This window comes from Marmota flaviventris, chromosome 17 (genome assembly GCF_047511675.1).
Source record: "Marmota flaviventris isolate mMarFla1 chromosome 17, mMarFla1.hap1, whole genome shotgun sequence".
NCBI classification, from domain to species: domain Eukaryota; kingdom Metazoa; phylum Chordata; class Mammalia; order Rodentia; family Sciuridae; genus Marmota; species Marmota flaviventris.
Window position 1 is genome coordinate 10,032,445 of NC_092514.1, and position 22,999 is coordinate 10,055,443.

Genomic DNA, 22,999 nt, shown 5'->3' on the forward strand with positions numbered 1-22,999 from the left:
AACCCTAACCCTAGCCTTAACCCTAAACTTAATCCTAGCACTAAACTTAGCTCTAAACCTACATCTCACCTAACCCTACACCTAAATGTATTGATAAACCTAGCCTTAACCCTAAATGTAACCCTAACCCTAACAAGAAATCTAACAATAGAACTAACCCTAAAATTAACACTCAAAATAGCCCTAAACCCAGCTCAAAACCTAACCCATACCATAAACCTAAACATAACCATAGCCTTAACATTAATTTTAAAACTAAATCTAACCCTAAACATAAACATAAACCTACATCTAACCATATCCATTACCCTAACCCTGATCCTAACCCTAATGTTAACCCTAGCCCTAAACTTAACTCTAACTCTACACCTACCATAATCCTGTACCTAGACCTATGGTTGAACCTAATCCTTGATCTAGCCCTAGCACAAACACTAGCTCAAACCCTAGCCATTACCTTAAACTAACCGTAGACCAAACCCTAACCCCAATCATACTGCTAATCCTAACTGTAACCGTAGCCCAAATTCTAGGTCTAACTCTAGCCATTACCCTAATCATAACACTAAACCTAATGCTAAATCTAGCCCTAACCATAACCCTAACCCTTACTCTATCCCTAGCCCTGATTCTAACCTGAAGCCTCAACCTAGCCCTAACACTTACTCAATCCATGACACTTACCCTTAACCTAACCATAAGAAAATGATAAGCCTAACCCTAAACCTAACCCTAGCCCTAGCCGTAATCAAACTTAAAACTAGACTTAACCTTAGCTCTAACCCCATCAATTACCCTGACCCTAACCATAAACGCCACAATAACAATATCCCTTACACTAAACCTATTCTAACCCTAACTGTAAACCTAACCCTAGACCTAACCATAAACCTAAACCTTGCCATAGTCCAAACCCTAGCTCAAACCCTAACAATTATGCTAAACTTAACACTAACCCTAGTCCTAAGTCTAAACCTAACCCTAACCCTCCTAACCCAACATCTAAACCTGTCCATAACCTTAACCCTAATGGTAACACTAATCCTAATCCTAGACCTAATCCTAAACCTAACCCTATCCTTAGCACTAACCCTAGCTCAAACCCTAACCCATAACCTAAAACTAACCCTGGCATTAACTTTAACTGTAACCTTAAATCTAGCCTTAAGAAACATAACCCTAGCCCTAACCCTAGCTCTAACCCTATCCATTACCCTAATGATAACCATAAACATAATGCTAACCCTAGGCCTAACCCTAATCCTATCCATTACCCTAAACCTAATCTGAGCCCTAAACCTAACCTTATCCATTATCCTAACTCTAACTCATACCTAATGCTAATTTGAGCCATAACCCTAAACTTCAACCTAACCCAAACCCAAAACCTGACTCTGACTATTATAATACCCCTAGCTCTCAACTTGAACCTCACCCTAAACCTAATTCTGACACTAAACATAGCCATAAATCTTACTGAAAAAATATTCCTAACCATAACCTGATATTAGCCCTAGCCCTAATTCTTGAAATAACCCTAACACAAATGCTAGCCCTCATCCTAGCCCTATAACGAGCCTTGATCCTAACCAAAACCCTATTGTAGCCCTATCCCTAATTCTATCCCTCGCCCTGTTTCTGAACCTTGCCATAACCCCATCCCTTCCCCCAAATCTAACCCTAACTCTAACTCTAGACTTAACCCTTACATTAATCCTAGACCTAATCCTAGCCCTAATTTAGCCCTAACCCTACCACTAGCACTAAGACTAATTCTAACTCTCACCCTAGCCATATTACTAGATATAAACCTATTCCTTAACATAACTGTAACACTTGCCGTAACCTTAGCCCCAACACTAGCCCTAGTCCTAAACCTAGAACTAACCATAACTCTAAGTTTTTCCTTAACCCTAAGCCTAAACCTCACACTAACACTAGCCCTAACACTAACACTAATCCTAGAACTAGCCCTAATCTAGTTCAAGACCTAAAAAAAATCGAGCCATAGCCCTATCCCTAACCCTTCACCTAAACCAAAACCTAACTCTACACCTAGCCCTAACATCAACCCTAATTCTAGTTCTAACCTAACCCTAAAACTAACCTTGAGCCTGACTCTGACCTTATTCTAACCCTAGTTCTAACATCACCCTAAGAGTATACTTAACCCTAAAAGTAGAACTAGCCCTAACAGTAACCCTAAAAGTAGCCCTAATCATAACTCTTACATTAGCCTTAGCCCTAATCCTAGCCCTAACCTAACCCAAAACCTAGCCCTAAACTGAGACCTACACCTCGTTGTAACCCTAACCCTAACCCTAATCATTACCCTAAACATAATCCTAACCCTAAAAATGGCCCTAACCCTAAACCTAACCCTACACTTAATCCTAACCATAAACCTAGCCCTAACACTAGCTCTAATCCTAGCCATTACCCTAACATAACCCTAATCCTAATGCTAACCCTAGCCCTGAACGTAAACCTAATCCTAAACCTAGACCTGACACTAAACCTAATCTTCACTCTAGCCCTAGCCATAGCTCAAAAAATAACATTTACCCTAAACCTAACTCTAACACTAACCCTAGAACTAACCCTAACCCTAACCTTAGCCCTAATCCTAAGTATAGCCCTAGCCCTAACCTATCCATTACCCAAAACCTAAGCCTAACCCAAACATAGCTCTAAATATAGTTCTAAACCAACCCATTACCCTAACCCTAACTATAAATGTCATGATAACACTAGCCCTAACCCTAGAACTATTCTAACCCTAAATGTAAACTTAACCCTTGTCCTATCTCTAAACTTACACTAACCCTAACTGTAAACCTAACCCTAGACACAACAATAAACCTAACCCTTGCCATACTCCTAATCCTAGTTCAAATCCTAACAGTTATGCTAAAACTAACACGAGCCCTAGACCTAAACCTAAATCTAACCCTATCCATTTAGGCTTAACCCTAAACCTATCACTGACACTAACCTTATTCTTACCTAAACCTAACCTGAACACTAAAACCTAATCCTATCAGTTACTCTAACCCTAACCATAACCCTATTGCTAATTCGAGCCCTAAAACTAAACCAAAACTTAACCCAAACTCTGAACAAGACACTGACTCTAATAACACACCTAGCTCTAAAACTGATCCACTCTAAACAGAACCCTTAAAGTAGACCTAGCCATAAAACTAACACTAACAGTATGCATTACCGTATCCCTAGACCTGATATTAGCACTCTACCTAATTTTTCTTGCCTTAAACCTAACACAAAGCAGAGCCCTCATCCTAGCCCTAAACCTAGCCTTAACCAGAACCCAAACACTAACCATAGCCCAACCCCTAATTTCAACCCTCGCTCTAGTTCTGAATCTAGGTATAACAACATCCTTTCCCCTATCCCTAACCCTAACACTATCACTAACACTAAACTTAGCCCTAACTCTAGGCCTAAAACTAACACTAACCATAGCTCTAATCCTAGCCCTAATTTATTGCTAACTGTAACCCTAAATCTAACCTTAGCCCTTAGACTAACACTAACTGTAGCCCAACACCTATTTCTAGTACCAACCTTATCTATTACCTAACCCTAACACTAGCCCTAACCTTATCCCTAAACCTAGCCATAGTCCTAAACCTAGAACTAACACTTACCTTAACACTAGCCCTAAACCTAATTCTAATTAGAAAACTAGCCTTAACCCTAGCCATAGCCCACAAACAAAACTGAGCTATAGCCCTAATCCTAACCCTTAACCTAAACCAAATCCTAATTTTACACCTAGTCCTAACACTATCCCTAAAACTAATACTGACCCTGACTCTGACCCTAAAACTAACCCTACCTCTAAACATCTCCCTAACCCTAAACTGAACCCTAACACTAGACCTAGCCCTATTCCTAACCCTAAAACTCTCTCTAACTGTAAAGCTAGTTCTTACATTAGCCAGAGCCCTAACCCTAACACAAAACCTAGCACTAATCTGATCCTCAACTCTAGCTTTAACACTAACCCTAACCCTAACCATAACACTAACCCAAACACTAGCTCTAAAAATATTCCTTACCCTAAGGCAAACTCTCACCCTAAAGCTACAAAAGTTCTAACCCTAACCCTTAGCTTACCCCAAACTCTAAATCAATTACTAGTCATAACCCTAGCCCTAATTTTGTATCTAAACCTAACACGAAGCCTAAGCCTAACCCTTCCCTTATTCTGACCCTAACACTAACAATAGGTCAAAGCCTGACCTTAAGACCAAATCAAACCCTAACACTAGCCCTACCAGTAAACCTATACCTAAAACTAACCATAACACTAGCACTAGATCTAAACTTAATCCTAAATATAGCCATAACTCTAGCCCTAGTCCTAAACAAAAACCTAGCCCTAGCCCTAAAATAACTATTAACCCAAAGCAAAGACTAACCATAGCCCTAGACTTAAACATAGTTCTAATTCTGACTCTAAACAAAACCCAATGCTAGCCCAAAAAATGATGCTAACGCTAACACAAACCCCAGCTCTAAACCTTATCCTAACCAAAAACTTAAACTTAACACTAGACATATGTAAAACCCTAACACAAAAAACTAGCCATAACCCCATAACCCTAGTTCTTACATTACCCATAGCTCTAACCCTAGCCCTAAACTTAACACAAAACATACAGCTAAACTTAAGCCTAAATCAAGCCTTAAGCATAACCCTAACCCTAGCCCTAACCTTAACCTAACTCTCTCCTTAGTCCTAATCCTAGCTCAAAGCCTAAATATTATTCTAAACATAAACTTACACCTATTCCTCAATATAACCCTAACACTAGCCCTAATCCTAACCTTAACCCTAGCCTTAAACCTAGCTCTAAACCTACCAATTACTCTAAACCTAAACCTAAACTTTTTGTTAATTCTAGTCTTAATGCTAAACCTAACCTAACTGGAAAAGTAACCCTAGACCTAATCTTAAATTTCACACTTGCAATAGACCTAACCCTAGCTCAAACCCTAACCCTTACTATAAACCTAAATATAACCGTAGCCCTAACTCTAAGCCTAAACCTCAATCTAACGTTAAACATAGCCCTAAATCTACATATAATCCTATGCATTAGCCTAACTCTAACCCTATCCCTAATGATGTCACTAGCCCTAATACTAACCCTAAACCTATGAGTACTATAATCTTACACCTAGAAGTAACCCTAAACCTAACCCTCACCCTAACCCTAACCCTAGCTCAAAACCTAATCCTTTTGCTAAACATAAACCTAAGCCTAAACCTAGTTTTAACCCTAATCCTAACCCTATTCAAGACCTATTCCAAACCATAAACCTAGCCCTAAACTTAGCTCTAATTCCATCTATTATACTAACCATAACCCTTACCCTAATGCGAACCCTAGGCCTAATCTTAAACCTATCACTAACCCTAACACTATCAATTACTCTGAACAAAACCCTATCGGTACCTAACCCACACCCTAGTGCTAACTCAAGCCCTAACCATAAACCCTAACCTCAAACAAACTCTAACAATGACCATGACCTTAATAAGTCTCCTAGGTCTAAGGCTTAATTTACATTAAACCTAACTCATATTATTCATAGCCATAACCCTGATCCTAAAACTATCCCCAACCATAACCTTAGACCTGACATTAGCCATAGTTCTAATCCTCGTCCAAAACCTAACACAAACCCCAGCCCTTATCCTAGCCCTAAACCTAGACTTAATCCTAAACCTAAACCTAAATTTAGGCCTAAACCCAAAATTAACCCTAGCCATAATCTTAGCACTAATTTAGTCTTATTCCTAACCCTAGCCCTAACCCTAAGACTAAATCGAACTCTCACCCTAGCCCCATTCCTAGGTCAAACCCTATTCCTTACTGGAACCCTAATCCTAGCCCTAACTCTAGCCTTAACCCTAGCCCTATCATTATCTCTAGCCATAACCTAGATATAATTTTAATTCTAAATGAAAACCTAATCCTAAGCCTAACTCTAACTCTAAATCTAACACTAGCCCTAAAACAAAACCAAGACCTAGCCCTAACCCTAATCCTTAACCTAAACCAAACCTTAACCCTAACCCTAAACTTAGCTCTAATTCTAGTTTTAAGCTGAAAACTACAACTAACACTGACCCTGACCCTGACTATAATACTAACCCTAGTCTAAACATCACCCTAACCCTAACCCTAAACTTAACACTAGACCTACCACTACCCTAAACTTAAATTTAACCCTAATTGTAACCTGGTCCTTACATTAGCCTTACCCCTAACCCTAGCACTAAGTGAACCCCAAACCTAGCCCCAAACCAAGCCCTAACCCGAATTTTAACCCTAAACCTAATCGTAAACATAGCCCTAATCAAAATCATAACCCTAGCCCTAACCCTATCTCTAATCCTATCCATGCCTTAACCATAAACCTAGGCCTAAACTGAACCCTAACCCTAATCCTAAACCTATGCATTATTCTAAACCAAACCTAAACCCTAAACCTCACCCTATAATTACACTAACATGAACCATAAAGATAATTCGAGCCCTAACTTTAAACATTAACCTATCCCAAATTTCTAACCCAGAACATGACTCTAATAATACACCTAGCTCTAAACCTGACCCTAACTCTTTAGGAACACTTTCAAATTTTAGGTTTCAGTCTGTTTTCTCCGATAGTGATAGATGCAGTTGGAACTCTAAATCAAACAGGGTTTGTGCTAGGTGCTTGAAACTTGACACAATACAGCAGGTCTCATTGCTATCTTATGGTTTGTTCCCTCTTGAACTAGCCCTAAGCAGAGACTGGGAGAAACACTTTCATATGAAGCGTTTGTCAATCTTCCCCAAAACAAAGAGTTTCCTGAAATCTCAGCAAATATATTTTCACCCAAACTTGATGATACTTGGCGATAATGATCAGTACACCAATCCCACTTGGCCCACCAATTTCGTTCTTCTACGTTGAAGCATTCATTTTTAGGAACACTTTCAAATTTTAGGTTTCACTCTGTTTTCTCCGATAGTGATAGATGCAGTTGGAACTCTACATCAAACAGGTTTTTTGCTAGCTGCTTGCTACTTGACACACTAAATTATTTCTCAGTGCTCTCTGTATGATTTGTTCCCTCTTGAAGAAGCCCTAAGCAGAGACTGGGGAAAAACACTTTATTTGAAGCATTTGCCTATCTTACACAAAACTATGAGTTTCCTGAAATGTCAGCAAATATTTTTTTACCGAATCTTGATGATACTTGGTGGTAATGATCAGTACACCAATCCTACTTGGTCTCCCAAATTTTGTTTATCTAGGTTGAAACGTTTGTTTGCAGTAACAGTTTGAATTTTTAGGTTTCACTCTGTTTTCTCCTATAGTGATAGATGCAGTTGGAACTCTAAATCAAACACGGTTTGTACTAGCTGCTTGAAACTTGACACACTACAGCAGGTCTCATTGCTATCTCATGGTTTGTTCCCTCTTGAACTAGCCCTAAGCAGAGACTGAGGAAAACACTTTCAATTGAGAGCGTTTGTCAAGCTTCCAGAAAACTATGAGTTTCCTGAAGTCTCAGCAAATATTTTTTTCACCCAATCTTGATGATACTTGGTGGTGATGATCAGTACACCAATCCCACTTGGCCCCCCAAATTTCGTTCTTCTAGGTTGAAGCGTTCGTTTGCAGTAACAGTGAGTATTTTTCGGTTTTACTCTTTTCTGCTATAGTGATAGATGGAGTTGGAACTCTAAATCAAACACTTTTTGGAATAGCTGCTTGAAACTTGACACACTGAATTATTTCTGAGTGCTCTGTCTATGCTTTGTTCCTCTTAAAGTTCCCTAAGAAGGGACTGAGGTAAAACACTTTCATTTGAAAGCGTTTGCCAAGCTTCCACAAAACTACGAGTTTCCTGAAACCTCAACAAATGTTTTTTCACCCAATCTTGATGATTCTTGGTGGCAATGATCAGAACACCAATCCAACTTCGTCTCCCAAATTTCGTTCTTCCAGGTTGAAGCGTTCTTTTGCAGTTAACAGTTTGAATTTTTAGGTTTCATTCTGTTTCCTGCTATAGAGATCGATGCATTTGGAACTATAAACCAAACACGGTTTGTGCTAGCTGCTTTAAACTTGACAAACTGAATTAGTTCTGAGTGCTGACTCTAGGCTTTGTTCCTCTTGAAGTAGCTCTAAGAAGAGACTGAAGAAAAACACTTTCATTTGAAAGTGTTTGCCAAGCTTCCACAAAACTACGGGTTTCCTGAAATGGCAGCAAATATTTTTTCACCCAATCTTGATTCCTGGCGGTAAAAATCAGTACACTAATTCCACTTGGGCTACCAAATTTTGTTTTTCTAGGTTGAAGCGTTCGTTTGCACTGACACTTTGAATTTTTAGGTTTCACTCTGTTTTCTCCTATAGTGATAGATGCAGTTGGAACTCTAAATCAAACACGAATTGTGCTAGCTGCTTGAAACTTGACACACTACAGCAGGTCTCATTGCTATCTCATGGTTTGTTCCCTCTTGAACTAGCCCTAAGCAGAGACTGGGGAAAGACACTTTCATTTAAAGCGTTTGCCAGGATTCCATAGAACTCCGAGTTTCCTAAAATCCCAGCAAATATTTTTTCACCCAACCTTGGTGATACTTAGCAGTAATGATCAGTACACCAATCCCACTTGGACCCCCAGATTTCGTTCTTCTGGGTTGAAGCGTTTGTTTGCAGTGACTGCTTGAATTTTTAGGTTTCACTCTGTTTTCTCCTATAGTGATAGGTGCAGTTGGAACTCTAAATCAAACAGGGTTTGTGCTAGCTGCTTGAAAGTTGACACACTACACCATGAGAGAAAACAGAGTGGAACCTAATAATTCAAAGTGTTACTGGAAACAAACGCTTCAACATAGAAGAACGAAATTTGGGGGGGCAATGGGATTGGTGTACTGATCATTACCACCAAGAATCATCAAGGTTGTTTGAAAAACTATTTGCTAATATTTCAGGACACTCGTAGTTTTGTGGATGCTTTGCAAACGCTTCAAATGAATGTGTTTTTCCCCAGTCTCTGCTTAGGGCTTCTTCAAGAGGGAACAAACCATAGAGATAGCACTGAGAACTAATTAAGTGTTTCAAGTTTCAAGCAGGTAGCCCAAAACATGTTTGATTTAGAGTTCCATCGGCTTCTCTCCCTAAAGGGGAAAACAAAGTGAAACCTAAAAATTCAAACTGTTTCTACAAACGAAAGCTTCGACCCAGAAGAACGAAATTTGGGGGGGGGGCAAGTGGAATTCGTGTACTGATCATTACCGCCAAGTATCATCAAGATTGGGTTAAAAAATATTTGCTGAGATATCAGGAAACTCGTTTTGTGGAAGCGTGGCAAATGCTTTCAAATGAAAGTGTTTTTCTTCAGTCTCTTCTTAGGGCTACTTCAAGAGGAACAAACCCTAGAGTCAGCCCCTAGAACTAGTTCCGTGTATCAAGTCTACTTCAAGCCCTAAACCTAAATCCTAACTTAAACAAAACCTTAACCTTGACCCTAAACTTAAAATTTTCCCTAGCTCCAAACCTGAACCTTACCCTAAGCCTAACACTTACACTAGATATAGACCTAAACTTAACCCTAAAATTATCTTTAACCATAACCCTAGACCTGATATTAGCCCTAGCCCTAATCCTAGTCCTGAACAAACAAACAACAACAACAACAAAAAAAAAAACCTAGCCCTCATCCTAGCCCTAAACCTAGCCTTCATCATAACCCTAATTCTATTCCTATCCCTATCCCTACTCTACTCCTACCCCTACCTCTAAACCTAGCTATAACACCATCCCTTTTCCTAAACATCAACCTAACCATAACCCTATCACTAGTCCTAAACTGAGCACTAACTCTAGCCCTAATCCTGGCCTTAACTTAACCCTTATCCAAACCCTAAACCTAATCCTAGCCCTAAGACAAACTCTAACTCTCACACTAGCCCTACTCCTAGTTCTAACCCTATACCTTACTATAACTCTAATCCTAGCCCTAACCTTAGCCCTAAACCTAGCCTTATCCTTAGTCCTAGCCTAACCCTAGATCTAAGCCTAATTCTAAATATAACTGTAACCATAAGCCTAAGCCTAACACTAATAGTAGACCTAACCATAATACTCATCATAAAACTAGTGCTAACCCTCGCCCTGGAACTCAAACAAAACTGAGCAATAGACATAACCCTAAACCTTAACTTAAAATAAACCCTAAATTTCACCTGGAACAAATCCTAGCCCTAATTCGAGTCCTAACCCTGATCTTTAAACTAACCCTGACCCTGACTTATACCCTAACACTCACCCTAGCTCTAAAATACCACTCTTACCTTAAACCAAACCCTAACAGTAAACCTAGCCCTAATTTGAGTCCTAATCCTAAAATTAACCCTGTCCCTGACTCCTAACTAACAATAACCCTAGCTCTAAATTCATCCTAACCTTAAACCTAACCATAAACACTAATCTTAAACACTAACCCTAAATCTAACTCTATTGTAATCCTGATTCTTACATTATTCATTGCCCTAACCCTAGCCCTAATGCTAACACAAAAACTAGCCATAATCGTAGCCCTAAACCTAGCTTTGACACTAAGCCTAATCCTAACCCTACCCCTAACACTATCTCTAATTCTATCCCTAAACCTAAGCAAAACCCTAACCCTAATGGTAACTCTCAACCTGACATGATTCATAACTCGAACCCTAACATTAACCATAACACTAACCCTAATCCTAACCGCAACCCAAACCTAACAACAACTGTAACCCTAACCCTAACACTAAACCTAACCCTAACATTAACACTAACACTAAACCTATCCCAAATCCAAACCTAAAACTTACACTAGTTTTAAACCTAACCCTAAAACTAATCCTAACCCTAACCATAACACGAACCCCATCCCTAGCACTAACCCTAACCCTAAACCTAACGCTAAGTGTAACACTAAACCTAACACTAAACATAACACTAGCACTAACACTAACCCTATTATTTACCCTGAAATTAATCTTAACCCTAACACGAAACCTATCTGTAACACTAACCATAATTTTAACCCTAACCCTAACACCAAAACTAAACTTAACCCTTACCCTAACACTAACCCTAAGTATAAACCTAATTATAACCCTAACGCTAACCCTAAACCTATCATCCTAATACTAAACCTAAACCTAATACTAACATTAACAATAACCCTAAACATATCCCTAACCCTAACACAAACCCTAACCCTAAACTTTAGCATAAACCTAACCGCAAACCTATCCTTAATCCTAACTCTAACACTAGCCCTAATCCTAAGCCTAACCCTAAACCTAACCCTAAACCTCACCCTAACCGTAACCCTAACTCTAACACAAACCCTAAACCAAACTCTAACCCTCAGTGAAACACTAATCCTTACCCAAACCCTAACCCTTACCGTAACACTAACCAAACACTAACCGAAAATTTACACCTAACCCTAAATATAAACCTAGCCCTAACCCTAGCACAAACCCTAACTGTAACCCTAAATAAAACCCACTACCTAACCCTACTCCTAACACAAACCCTAACCCTATACTTAACACAAACCCTAACCCAAACCACAACCCTAACCCTAACCCTAACCTATACCCTAACACTAACCCTAAACATAACACTAAACCTAACACTAACCTTAACCCTAACCCTAACCATAACCATAACCATAACCATAACACTAACCCTAACCCTAATCCTAACCCTAATCTAACCCTAACAGTAACCCTAATCCTAACCCTAACCATAACACTGACACTAATCTTAACCCTAACCCTAAACCTAACACTAACCCAAACCCTAAGCCTAACCCTAACTGTAACACTAACACTAACCCTAACCCTAACTGTAACACTAAACCTAAACCTATCCCAAACCATAACACTGACACTAATCTTAACCCTAACCCTAAACCTAACACTAACCCAAACCCTAAGCCTAACCCTAACTGTAACACTAACACTAACCCTAACCCTAACTGTAACACTAAACCTAAACCTATCCCAAACCCTAACACTACATCAAACCCTCTCCATAATTCTAAACCTAACACTAACACTAACCCTAACCCTAACCCTAACACTACCCGTAACCCTAACCATAACACAACCCCTAACCCTAACTGTAACACTAACCCTAACCCTAACTCTAACCATAAATGTAACATTAACCCTATATCTAACCCTAAGTAAAACACTAACACTAACCCTAACCCTAACCCTAAACCTAACACTAACCCTGACCCTAAACATAACCCGAACACTAACACTAACCCTAACCGTAACAATACAACGTACCTTAACCCTAATACGAACCTAACCCTAACACTAACACTAACAATAACCCTAAATCTATCACTAACCCTATTCCTAACCCTAACACTTAAACTAAACCTAATCGTAACCCTAACACTAACCCTAACCCTAAACCTAATGTTAATCCTAACACTAACCCTAACCTAAACCTAACCCTATCACTAACCCTAATCCTAACCCTAAAACTAACACTAACCCTAACCACAACAAAAAAACCTTACCCTAATCCTAACCGTAACCATAAACCTAATGCTAACACAAACCCTAAAACTAACCCTAGCACTAATCGTAAGTGAATCCTAATTATAACCATAACCCTAATCTTACCCCTAACCTTAACCCTAACACAAACCCAAACACAACCCTAACACTAACCCTAAACCTAACCCTAAACCTCACCCTAACCCTAACACTAACACTAACAATAAATCTTTTCATAACCCTAACTCTAGCTGTAAACCTTACCCTAACACTAACACTAACACTAACACTAACACTAACACTAACACTAACTCTAAGGCTAAACCTAACCCTAACCCCTTCCTTAACCTAACACTAACCCTAACCCTAAAACTAACACTAAACCCTAACACTAAACCTATCCAAAACACTAACTTTACCACTAACCCTAATGCTAACTGTAATCCTAATACTAACCCTGACCCTAATCCTAATATGACCTCTCACCTTAACCCTAACACTAACCCTAACCGCAACAGTAACCCTATCTTTATATTAACCGTAACCCTAACACTATCCCTAGCCCTAAAACTAACAAAAATGCTAATACTAAACCTAACACTAACCGTAACCCTAACGCTTACACTAACACTCAAACTACCGCTTACCCTAACCTAACACTAAACCTAACCCTTACCCTAACACTAACCCTAACACTAAACCTAATCAAAACACTAATATTAACCATAACACTAACCCTAAATCTAACCCTAACCCTAACAATAACCCTACCCCTAACCATAACAGGAACTCACACCCTAAACCTAGCAATAACCCTAACCCTAACACTAACCCTAAACCTAAACCTAAATCTAAACCTAAAACTAACCTTAACATTAACCCTAACCCTAAAGCTCAACCTAACCCTAACCCTAACTCAAACCTGTCAATAACCCTAACCCTAACTGTAACCCAAACCCTAATTCTATTCCTAATTGTAAACCTAATCCTAACATTAACCCTAGTCTAACCGTAACATGAACGCTAACTCTGACCCTAACCATACACCTAACCCAACCCTAACCCTAACATTAAAACTAGCCCTAACAGTAACTGTAGCCCTAAAACTAACCCTATCCTTAATCTAACCGTAACCCTAACCATAAACTAACCCTATCACTAACCCTAACACTAACACTAACCCTAAACCTAACAATAACCCTAAATGTATCTCTAACCCTAACCCAAACAGTAATCCTAACCCTAACACTTATTCTAACAGGAATCCTAACCCCTACCCTAACACTAAATACTAAACTAAAACTAACCCTAACAATAACCCTAAATCTATCACTAACCCTATTCCTAACCCTAACACTTAAACTAAACCTAACCGTAACCCTAACACTAACCCTAACCCTAAACCTAATGTTAATCCTAACACTAACTTTAGCATAAACCTAACCACTGTAACCCTAACCCTAACACAATCCCTAACCTGAAAACAAACCCTAATCCAAACGATAAACCTAAACCAAATCAAACCCTAACCCTAACCCTTATCTAACCGTAACCCTAAACCTAACACTAGCTTAACACTAACACTAACCGCAACTCTAACCCCAACACTAACCCTATAACAAAACCTAACCATAACCCTAACGTAAACCTATCATTAACTCTCACCATAACCCTAATAGTAACCCTAACACTAACTCTAATTTTACCCTTAAACCTAAAACTAACCCTACACTTAACCTAACCCTAACTATAAACCTAATTCAAGCCTAACCCTAACCCTAACACAAACCCTAACCCTAATCCTAACCTAACCCTTACCCAAACCCTAACTCAAACTATAATCCAAAAACCTAACCCTATCCCTAACCCTATCCCTAACCCAAACACTAAGCCTAAACTTAACCCTAACCCTAACCCTTACCATAAGACTAACACTAACCCTAACCCTAAACCTAACACTAACCTAACTCTAATTCGAAACCTAACCCTAACACTAACCCTACCCCTATCCCTAAATCTAACACTAAACCTAAAATTAACCCTGATCCTAGTACTATTTCTAACCTGATCCCTAATCTAACACTAACACTAACCCTAAACCTAAACCTAACTTTAACACTAACACTAACCTTACATGAAACAGAACCCTAACCATAACACTATCCCTAAACCTAACCCTAACCCTAACCATAATATTAATTTTAAATCTAAACCTAAATCTAACACTAACACTAACCCTAAACTTAAACATAACACTTATCCTAACCCTAAGCCAAACCCTAACATTAACTCGAACCCTAACCCTACAATAAAGACTAAATCTAACATGAACCCTAACCCTAACACTAAACCTAACCCTAAACTTAACCCTAAGCCTAATGGTATCCTAGACCTAATCTTAATCCTATCACTAACACTAAGCCTTACACTAACACTAACATCACAACCTCACCATAAACATAACTTTAACCCTAACACTTACTCTACAACTAACCCTAACACTAACACTAAACCTAACTCTAACACTAACCCAAACAATAATCCTAACCCTAAACTTAACCTTAACAGTAACAGTAACCCTAATCCTAACCGTAAACTTAAATGTAACCCTAACATGAACCCTAAACCTAATCCTAACCATAACTGTCACATGAACCCACACCCTAACACTAACCTTAACACAAACCCTTAACCTTACACTAATTCTAACACAAACCCTAACCAAACCATAACCCTAACCCTAACCTAACCCTAACCCCTACCTAAAACTAATTATAAACCTAACCCTAACCCTAACCCTAACACTAACCCTAAACCTATAACTAAATTTAACCCTAAACCTAAACCTAACACTAACCCTAACTCTAACCATAACCCTAACTCTAACCCAAACCGTAATTCTAACTCTAACCTTAACCCTAACCCTAATGATAACCTTAACCCTAACCCTAACTCAAACCCTAAACCTTACCAAACACTAACCTAACACTAACCTAAAGCCAACTGGCACCCTAACTCTAAAACTAACCCTAAACCTAACCTGAACCCTAAGCCTAATCCTAACCCTATCACAAAAACTAACCCTAACACTGACACTAACACTAACCCTAATACTAATCCTAACCCTAACCATTACCCTAACCTTAACTGTAACCCTAAGCCTAACCCAAACCCTAACCCTAATACCAATCCTAACACTAAACCTAACACTAACCCTAACGCTAACCCTAACCCTAATCCTAACCCTAACCCTAACCCTAAACCTAACCCTGTGTCTAACCCTAACCTTAACCCTGACACTAATCCTTACCCTAACCTTTACCCTAACCCTAACACTCACCTAATGCTAACTCTAAACCTAACACTAACCATAACCCTAAACCTAGCACTAATCTGAAACCTAACTATAACCCTTAATTAAACACTAATGTTATCCCTAACCTTAACCCTAACCCTAAAACTAACTCAAACCACAACCCTAACCCTACACCTAATCCTAACAGTAACCCTAACCCTATCCCTAACCTATCCCTAATCTTATCCATAATCCTAACTCTACCTCTAATCCTATCCATTACCCTAAGCCATACCCTCACCCTAAAGCTACCCTAGTCCTACCACTAATCTTTAGCCTATCTGAAACCCTAATTTCTATTACTAGTCCTAATCCAGGCCTCATTCTAGCTTTAGCCCTAACCCAAACCCTAACCCTTATTCTGACCCTAACACTAACCCTAGATCTAAACCTGACACTAACCCTAAACCAGACCCTAACTCTATCCCTACCAGTAAACCTATACTTAAACCTAACAGTTAATAACAGCACTTGACCGAACCTAATACTAAATAGATTCATAAATCTAGCCCTAGCCCTAAAGAAAAACCTTGAACTAGCCCTAAAAATGACCCTTAACTTAACACAAAGAGTAACCCTATCCCTAGACCCAACGCTATTCCTAGTTATGGCTCTAACCCTGACCCAAACACTGACGCTTACCCTAAAACAATCCCTAGCTCTAAACCTTATCCTAACCCAAAACCTAACCCTACACTAGATTTATCCATAACCCTACCCCTAAAACTAGCCATAAACATAACCCGAGCTCTTACATTACCCATAGCCCTAACGCTAGCCATAAACATCATCTAACCTAGCCCTTATCCTAGCCCTAACCTGGCTCTGATCGCAACCCTAACCATAACCCTAGACCTAACCCTAACCTTAACGCTTTCCCTAGTCCTGAACCTAGCTCAAACTCTAACCCTTTCCCTAATAATAACACTAACCCTAACCCTAACCCTAGCCCTGACTCTAACCCTAACTCTTGCCCTAGACCTAACCCTAGCTCAAACCCTAATGCTTACCCTAAAACTAACCCTGACACTAACCCTAGGCCTAACCCTAACCCTAGCCATAAACTTATCCTTAATTCTAGCCCTAACCTTAGCTCTAACCCTATAATTACCCTAAAGATAAGCCTAAACCAAATGCTAACCCTAGGCCTAACACTAACCCTATCGCTAACAATAACCATATCCATTACTCTAAACCTAACCTGAATCCAAAACATAACCCTATCCATTACCCTAATTCTAACCATAACCCTACTGCTGATTCAATCCTTAACTCTAAACCTTAAACTAAACCAAACCCTACCCAGACCCTGACCCTTATAATACACCTAGCTCTAAACCTGACCCTTACCCTAAACGGAAACCTTACACTAGACCTAGCCATAACCGAACCTTAAAACTATCCTTAACAATAACCCTCGACCTGACATTAGCTCTCACCCTAATCCTAGCCCTATCCTAACAAAAACCATCAAACCTAGCCCTAAATTTAGCCATAATCATAAACCGAACCCTAACCTAGCCCTAACCCTAATTCTAACTCTCGCCCTATCCCTAAACCTAGCTATAACCACATCCCTTTCCCTAAACCTCACCCTATCCATAACACTAACACTAACCCTAACCCTGGCAATAACCCTAACACTAATCCAAGCCCTAATTTAGACCTAACCTTAAACCCACCCCTTACCCTATTTCTAAGACTATCTCTAACTCTCACACTAGCCCTATTTCTAGTTCTAACCCTGTCTGTTATCATAACCATAACACTAGCCCTAACTTTAGCCCTGATTATAGCCCTAGGCCTAAACCTAGATCTAACCATAACAAATAATATAAGATTAAACCTCACCTTACTACTACCCCTAACACTATTGCTAATCCCAAAACTAGCCCTAACCCTAGCCCTAGCTCTAAAACAAAACTGAGCCATAGCCCCAACCCTAAACCTAACCTAAATATAACGCTAGACCTGACATTAGCATTATCCCTAATTCTTACCCTAACTCTAACAAAAATACTTACCCTACACCTAGACTTAACCCTCGCCCTAATTTGAGTCCTATCCCTAATCCTAAAAGTAACACTGAACTTGACTATGACCCTAACACTAACCCTATCTCTAATCATCCCACTAAACCTAAACATAATATAAACACTAGACCCAGTCCTAATGCTAACCATTATACTAGCCCTAATGATAACCATAGTTCTTATATTAGAGGTAGTCCTACACTAGCCCTAACCTACCCCAAATCCTAGCCCTAATCTGGGCCCTAACCCTAATTTTAATTGTAGCCCTAGCCCTATCTTTAGCCCAAACACTTAACCTGAACCTAACCCTAAACCTAACCTTGTCCTAACCCAAAACCTAAACCAAACCATAACCCTATTCCTAACCATAACAATAGCCCTAAACCTAGATATAATTTTATCCATTACCTTAACCATAACTGTAAGCAAATTCTCACCCTAGGCATAACCCTAACCATAGCCCGAACCTAACTATATCCTTGATCCTGACTGTAGCTCTAATCCTATCCATTAACTGAATCATATTTTAACCAAATTCTGTCCCTAGGACTAACTCTAACCCTATGCCTTACCCTAACCCTGTCCATTATACTAAACCTAACCTGAACCTGAAACTTAACCATATCCATTACAATAACCCTAAGGCTAATTTAAGCCTTAACCCTAAACCTTAACCTTACACATACCCTAACCCTGACTCTGACCCTAATAATACCCCTAGCAGTAAACCTGACCCTAACCCTCAACGTAACACTTACAATAGACCTGGCCATAAACCTAAACCTAAAACTATCCCTAACAATAACCCTAGAACTGACATTAGCCCTAGAACTAATCCTAGCCCTAACCCTAGCACAAACTATCCCCTTAATCCTAGCCATAAACCTAGCCTTAATCCTAATCCTAACCTTAACCAGAACCCTAACCCTAATTTTATCCCATGCCCTAGCCCAAAATGTAGCTGTAGCATCATACCTTACCCTAACCGTAATGCTAACACTATCCCTAGCCCTACTCTAGGCCAAAACCTAACACTAACCTTAGGGCTAATCCTAGGCATAAATTAACCCTAATCCTAAACGTAATCCTATCCCTAGCCCTAAGAGTAACTCTCACTCTCGCCCTACACTTATCCTTAGTTTAAAACCTACCCCTTACCATAACCCAAACCCTAGCTCTATCCCTAGCTCCAATCCTAACATCACTGTAGCCCTAAACCTGGTTGTAAACCCTAATCTTAAACCAAAACCTCACCCCAACACTAGCCGTATACCTAATGCTAATTGGAAAACTAGATCTAACCCTACCCTAGCCCTATTTTCAAAACCAAGCCATAATCCTAACCCTAACCCTTAACCTAAACCAAACACTAACCTTACACATATCCCTAAATTTAGCCCTAATTTGAGTCATAACCCTAACCATAGAAATAACCCTGACCCTGAGTCAGACCCTAATAGTACCCCTAGCTCTAAACATTGCCCTAACCCTAACCCTAGAACTAGCCCTAATCAGAAAACTAGTTCTTTCATTAGCTATAGCTCTAATGCTAACACAAATCATGGCCTAATCCGAGCCCTGACTCTAAACCTAACCCTAACCATACCTCTAACCCTATCCCTTACCCTAAGCCAAACCTTCTCCCTAATGCAACACTAGTCCTGAACTTAATCCTTAGCCTACCCCAAACCCTAACTCTATTAGTAGTCCTAAACCTAGCACTCATTCTAGCTTAACTCTAATCCTAACCCTGACACTTATTCTGATCCTAACACTAACCCTAGATCTAAACCTGACCCTAACCCTTAACTGAAAACTAACACCACCCTTACAGGTAAACCTATACTTAAAACTAACAGTAACACTAGTACTAGACCAAACCTAATCTTAAATATAGCCACACATCTAGCCTTAGCCCTAAAAAAACCCTAGCACTAGCCCTCACAATAACCCTTAACCTAATGTAAAGACTCAACATCTCACTAGACCAAATACTAGTCCTAATTGTGGCCCGAAGCATAAAACTAAACCTAACCCAACAATTACACTTACCCTAATAGAAACCCTAGCTCTAAACCTTATCCTAAAACAAAACCTAACCCTAACACTAGATTTATCCATAAGTCTGATCCTAACACTAGCCATAACAATATCCTTAGCTCTTACATTACCCATAGCCCTAACGTTAAGCGTAAACATCACACAAAACCTAGCCCTCATCCTAGCTCTAAACCTAAACCTAACCATAACCTTAGACCTAACCCTTATGCTAACCCTTGCCCTAGCACTAACCCTAGCTCAAACTCTAATCCTCAGTCTAAACATAACCCTAACCCTAAACCTAACCCTAGCCCTGACTCAAAACCTAACCCTTGCCCTAGCCCTAACCCTAGCTCAAATGCCTACACTTACCCTAAACCTAACCCTAACATTAACCTTAGGCCTAACCCTAACCCTAACCCTAATCTTAACCTTAACCCCTAGTCCTAAACTTAGCTCTAAAGCTATCCATTACCCTAAAGATAAGCCTAACCCAAATGCTATAAGTAGGCCTAACGATAACCCTATCACTAACACTAACCCTATGCATTACTCTAAACCTAACTGGAACCATAAAACTAATTCTTTCAATTACCCTAACCCTAACCCTAACCCACTGCTAATTCAAGTATTAACCCTAAATCTGAAACTAAACCAAACCCTATCCGGACCCAGACCCTAATAATACACCTAGTTCTAAACCTGACCCCTACCCTAAACCTAATCCTTATAATAGACATAGCTATAACCTAATCCTAAAACTAATACTATCCATAAACCTAGACCTGACATTAACCCTATCCCTAATCCTAGCCCTAGCCGTAACACAAACCCTCAGGTTAACCCTAAACCTAGCCTTAATTCTAACCCATACTGTAACCTTATCCCTAATCCCATTTCTAACCCTCGCCGTAGCCCTAAAGCTAGCTATAACCCTATCCCTTCCCCTAAATCCAATCCTAACCATAACACAAACACTAACCCTATACCTAACACTAACCCGAGCGCTAATCCTAGCCCTAATTTAGCCCTAACCCTAAACCTACTCCTAACCCTAGCCCAAAGACTAACTCAAACTCTTGAATTATCCATATCTCTAGTTCTAACCCTATCCATTACCATAGACCTAACACTAGTCCTCACCTGATCCCTAACCCTAGCCATAGCCCTAAACCTAAATCTAACCATAAAAATAAATCTAAGCCTAAACTGGACCCTACCACTAGCCCTAACACTTATCGCTAATCATAAAACTAGCCCTAACCCTAGGCCTAGGTCTAAAACAAACTGAAAACCATGGCCCTATCCCTAACCCTATACAAAATTTAAACCTAGACCTGACATTAGCCCTATCCCTATTCTAATCCTAGTTCTAAGCCTAGACTTAATCCTATCCCTAATTTTAATTCTAGACCTAACCCGAAATTTATCCCTTATCCTAGAACTAAACATAGTTGTAACATCATACCTTGCACTAACTCTAATGATATCCCTAAACCTAGCCCTAAACCTAGGCCTACATCTAACACTAACAGTACCCCAAACCATATACCTATTACTAGCCCGAATCCTAGCCCTCATTCTAGCTCTAACCCTAACTCTAACCATGTCCCGTATTCTGAACCTAACACTAACCCTAGGTCTAAACCTGACACTAACCCTAAAGCAAACCCTACCCCTACCCTTACTGGTAGACCAATACCTAAATCTAATAGTAACACTAGCACTAGACCAAACCTAATCCCAAATAGAGTCATAAATCTAGCCTTAGCCCTAAATAAAAACCTAGCACTAGCCCTACAATAACAGTTAACCTAACGTAAAGACTAACTCTATCCCTAGACCCAACGCTAGCCATAAATCTGGCCCTCACCCTAAACCTAACCCTAACCCGACAATGGCAGTTACCCTAAAACAAACTCTAGCTCTAAATCTTATCCTAACCCAAAACCTAACTAGAACACTGGACTTATCCATAACCCTAACCCTAAAACTAGCCATAACCATGTCCTTAGCTCTTACATTACCCATAGCCCTAATGATAGCCATAAACCTCACACAAAACATTGCCCTTATCCTAGCTGTAAACCTAACGTAAAGACTAACTCTATTGTAACACTAACCATAAGCCTAGACCTACCCTAAACCTAACCCTCGCCCTAACCCTAATTCTAACTCAAACTCTAACTTTAATCTAAACATAACCCTAATGCTAACCCTAACATTAGCCCTCACTCTAAACCTAACCCTCACGCTAGCCCTGATCCTAGCTCATACGCTAACACTTACCCCAAAACTAACCCTGACACTAACCCTAGGCCTAAACCTAACCCTATTACTAATTCTAAACTTAACCCTAGCCCTAACCTTACCTCTAACCCTATCCATTACCCTAAAGATAAGCCTAACCCAAATGCTAACCCTAGGCCTAACGCTAACACTATTGCTAACACTAACCCTATTCCTTACTCTAAACCTAACCAGAACCCTTAAGCTAACCCTATCAATTACCCTAACCCAGACTCTAACCCTATCCCTAAAGCTATTTAAAGTCTTAACCCTAAATCTTAATCTAAACCAAACCCTACTCGTACCCTGACCCTAATAATACACCTAGCTTTAAACCTGACCCTTAACCTAAACTTAACCCTTACACTAGACCTAGCCATAACCTAGCCCTAAAAATAACCATAACCATAAATCCAGACCTGACATTAGCAACAGTCCTAATCCTAGCCCTAACCCTAACACAAACACTAGTCCTCAACTTAGGTCTATACCTAGCCTTAATGCTATCCCAAACCCTAACTCTAGCCCTATCTCTAATTTGAACCCTCACCCTAGACCTGAACTTAGGTATAACCCCATCATTGTCCCTAACCCTATCACTAAACCTAACCCTAACACTATCCATATCTCTAACCCTAACCATAGACATAACCCTAACACTAACCCTA